Genomic DNA, 4746 nt, shown 5'->3' on the forward strand with positions numbered 1-4746 from the left:
GCAGAATTGCTGCGCGGCAAAATTCACAAGTGTTACAGGTGAATAGTTACAGTTTCAAAACCTTATCCACATGTAGCAAAAGTTAACGCTGGGAATTTTGCTGCAGCTCTATATTATTATTATTATTATTATTATTATTATAGACATGCTACATAAAGAGGTTATTATGATATTAGTAATATAAAAGGGTCTTGTTATTTATGTAACTTCCTAATACATTGTTGGAATATGGAGGCAGTACACAGCGCACACAGTGTCTACATTACCGGTACTGCAGTCTGTGCGCCACATACAGGTCCGTCCACATGAAATTGCTGTGTACATGAGCCCCAGTGTATATTTCCTTCATTGTTGGGTGATCGATACTGAGCATACGTCTGTCTGGAGAAATAATACTACACAATTATTGATTTTTCCAGAACACCTTAAGATCGGCTGCCTGCTGCCAGGGGGACTCTCTGAAGCAATATTTCCTCTATGCAAGGTGCGTCTATTATTAGTTACTATATGCAGTGTCCACCTATACCCTCCACAGTTAGAATGACACTTTTTGTATGTGCTGGGTCAGAATGCCCCTTTTGTATGGCCCCACAGTAATGAAGCCCCCTTTTGTAAGCCCCGACTCAGTCCTTTTATACCTCATATTAATAGTGCCCCCTTTGCGCCTATAATATAAAAAATGATACTCACCTAATAGACAACCAACCGGGTTAGACATTCTGCTTCCTACAAAATCAGTGGCCTGGCGCAGACGGAGTGATTCAGTGACATCATCATGCTGGGCCTCTGATATCATTAGTATACTCCGGGTGCCTTGTTGGCTACAGTTCTGAATTAGGCCATGGCCTACGAAATCATACGGCAGGGCAGGAACCCAATGGCTCCCTGCGCTGTTATTGTTTGTCCAATTTCAGGGGCGTATGGAGCCCCAGAGCTGTGGGCCACCCCAAATCCCTGGACCCCTATATACCCCTTTGGTAATCTTACACTGGTTGGGGACTGGACTCTGTTCTAGATGAAAATGTTGCCATTGATTGAGATTTGTCCTAATACATTGACTTTCTTTCTCCTAGAATTAATTCCTCATAAGAGTTAATGATAACCACACGTCCCAGGAGGCCAGATCAAAGATTAAGCAAAGCCCTCCTCCTCACCTCACATAATGTTCTACATTCAGCCGGACAAATTCAGTAGGAGAGTCCGAGGTCAGTGTATTTTATTAACTGTATCTCTAAATGATCGCATAGGGCATATTACTGGTCAATACTGAAGAGGGCATTACCACCATTGATGGCCTGGTCACCCTCAACTTACACTCCCGATCCGGCATTTAGGGCCCAAACCTATAATATAAAAAAACAGAAATATTCAATCCCTAGTTTATTGACTGGGTGATGTTATTTGAGCACTGTATGATTAAATTATTTTGACACTACATGGTGCATCATAAGGGGGAGGGCGTCACAGATACTGCACATGTCACTAATAAACCTAAGGCCGGCCCTGGATGTGACACAATAGCTGCCACGTGACATGCCATCCACACAGACATGACCGCTGTGGCCTAGTAACTAAAGACAACAGAACCACCAGCGCAGGAGCAACAGGGAATTAAAAAAATTAGTAGGGGCTATTTGTTATTTTTAGACATATGTGGTTCATACTAAGGTTTTTGAAACTGTCAGAAAATCAATTTAATAATTATTTTGTCTGTTGAATCCAGAAATACAATTTACCATTTTCTACTCTCTCTACTCCAGTCCAAAAGACTCCACAAAAGACAAATTAGAAGTTTTCCACTAAGAATAAGATTATATAGGAGAATAACGATAAGCTCCTGGTCCTTGATACAAAATCTATACCAGGGTCCTCCAACTATCATGTGCCATTATACTGCTGGTGTTATTTATGTGGCAGGGGGGCATTGGACTCGCCCTGTGATAGAAAATGAAATATGTGAAAGTAAATATATTATTATTCATTACAGATATGGGGTTATTTTATGTATGTGCATTAAATCCATTATGTATTTTACAGACATTTATAACATCTGAATATGTGGTACCAGTGACAGCCGACATGCTAGAAGATCCACTGTATATATGTAAGTACTATAGCAAATAACAACCTATAGAAATTCTATAATCTGATGTCATCCAGAATGTTCCTATAAAGACTAATGACAAGACTGTGGGAACAAATTCTCCAAGGTTGTCAATAGGCAGATCATATATTTGTTGATATGATGAACCATACTAAGCGAACGTCATAATATCTTCACAGTTTATACTTTTTGTTCCAGAAATACTTATGATCGGCTGCCTGCTGCCAGGGGGACTCTCTGAAGTAATATTTCATCTATATGCGGTATGTACATCATAAGTTACTATATACTGTACCCACCAGTAGCTCTGTACATTGAAAAAGTGATGAGCGGGCAAAATGCCAAGAAAGGCATAGCAGTGGGGAACTTTGGATAGTTGGTAGGAATAGGCATAATGTAAGTTAGGGGTATCTTTGTCCAAAATGCTGGCCACATTGGGACTGAACGTAGGTGTAAGGTAATTGGATGAGGGGACTTAGGGTAGTGTAGTGGGATTTTAGACAGCTTTGGTCTGCCAAGAACATTTGCGATGTGTCAAGGCCTGGTTAAAGTATCTACAATGGCTTCAGGAAGGGAGAGTAGTAAATAGGGGGCCCCATCAATGACCTCGATTTCACGGCGCCACTGGCTGGAAGTTCAGTAGGCCTAAATTAGGCCTAATATTTTGGTGTGAAACTGGAGGCGGCCGTACCACTACGATGCAATAGAAAAGGACTTAAGTGAGTTGCATTACACAGTCATGATCTGCAGGCATAGGTGATAATGGACACTGGCAGAATGTTTTTATATTTACAGCTCTCAAGCGGAAAGCAATGGAAGGTGCTAGGATATTGCCACGTATAGAGCCCCCACAAGTCATGTAGCACAAGAACCTGGACTTGGGGTATACTGGATTGTTTGGAGCCGATGGCTGGAAGTAAGAAGTATCCTGGCATCAAGGAAGCAAGGCAGGTATCCTCAATGGTATCATTCTAGCAAGAATTTGAGGGAACATGGCACAATGATGGGCCAAGTGCCAGGGTCCTTGCGCAGGGTTCCAGGGTCGGTGAGGGCAACATTATCCCAGGAGGGCCTCATAATCTCAACATGGGAGAGGGACATCTTGGGGGTTGCCAAAATGTTTATAACATGGAGTACTGGCATAATGTTTGGAATTACAGGAGCAGCGCATCTGGATGTAAAGAGAAGCAGAAGAAGGCAACAGTAGCTGGTTGAGTCTGATTCTGATCTGTCAGATGATTATGAGTGGTCTGATGTTGGGGATAGAAGGGCTAATGGGCAAGACAAGTAAGGTGCTGAAAAAAATGTTTAAGCAGGATAAAGCAAAAAGGCAAAAGCGAGGAGGCGTGATACCGAAAGCCAATCCTTTACTGGAAAGAGGGGGTAAAATTTGGGGCCAGGAAACATGTTTGTTGATTTCTACCTAAACACACTTGTCCCAGGAAATGTTGGGAACGATAAGTGGGGAAAGGCTTGTCTAGTTTTTGAGATGTCTATGGAAGCCGTTGCAGCTTGAGTGGTTGGGTAGCTGTCAGAGGGAAAAGAGGCAGAGGAGGTTATTAGTGATTGAGTGAAGAGATTTTGTATAGTATTGCAGTGTTATGGTGGTGGACCAGGACCCCCTTATTGATCAGGTGCCAATAAAAAGGGATGGTGCCTGTAAAGAAGGCTGGTAAGTATAAAAAAAAATACATCTGTCGCATCTAAAAGAGGCATCCGTAAATGATGCAATAGACAAGGAGTTGAGTGGGTTGCATCATTAAAGCAGAATCTGCAGGTACGGATGACAATGGATACTTGCAGAATGTTTTTGTGCCTACAGGACTGAAGCGAGAAGCAGTGGAAGGGACCCGGATATCGCCACGGATAGCGGCGTCCATGAGTCATGCAGCACAAGGAACTGGACTTGGGATGTAATTGACTGTTTGGAGGAGATGGCGTACATTTGCAAAGAACGTAGTTGGCTTTCGAAGCACGTAAGCGGTCTTGTATCATCAAGTCAACATGCCGTGTGGTTTATAAAATGTTTTTCTAATAAAGTCATCACATTGTCATGAGGATTGCTGGCCCGTATTTTCTTCTGTTTGCTGTAAATTTGTTGGACAGTGTGGTCAGGGGGTCATGAAGATTGGTCAGGGTGATCATTGGCTACATGGGTAGGGAGACAGTAGGGTGCAGGTGGCCACGGCTGGCCCTAGAAGCGGAATTGGATGCCTGATGGTGCAGAACAAGGATGGGTGTGAGAAGGGTGGAGAGCAGTGCGACTTGCATAGCACGCTATGGCAAATTATCCGGCTATTGAAGACAAATCCTAAATACAATAGTTTAGTGTACAAATACAATATCAGATTCAAGCATAGATACGTATAGCATAGAGACAGGGCTAGAAATAAGCTCAGTTTATATATAAAGCACCAAAAAAAAGCTCAGTGTTATGGCTACGGACCGCTGCCGCTCACCCTCTGCAAATGGCCGCGACCGCCACTACCTGCACACCTGCCGAAATTCTCCTCCCCAGAGACCACGGCTGGTGCGACCTTCCCTTCCTGGAGTGTGCGAGGAGTGCCTTAAAGGGGCAGCGCACGCACTTCCTAAAAGTTTCCTATCCTACCCCAGTGCACCCTGGATTATAAAAAGGGCTC

General features: G+C 43.3%; 1 long non-coding RNA gene across 1 annotated transcript; it reads left to right on the forward strand.

The window, feature by feature from the left end:
- Nucleotides 1–1077: 1077 nt before the first annotated feature.
- On the forward strand, nt 1078–2361 carry LOC142760732 (uncharacterized). The gene is made up of 3 exons (XR_012883381.1): nt 1078–1205; nt 2038–2104; nt 2303–2361. It is a non-coding gene; the product is annotated as an uncharacterized LOC142760732 (long non-coding RNA).
- Nucleotides 2362–4746: the final 2385 nt, after the last annotated feature.

This window comes from Rhinoderma darwinii, chromosome 4, assembly GCF_050947455.1.
Source record: "Rhinoderma darwinii isolate aRhiDar2 chromosome 4, aRhiDar2.hap1, whole genome shotgun sequence".
Taxonomy (NCBI): domain Eukaryota; kingdom Metazoa; phylum Chordata; class Amphibia; order Anura; family Rhinodermatidae; genus Rhinoderma; species Rhinoderma darwinii.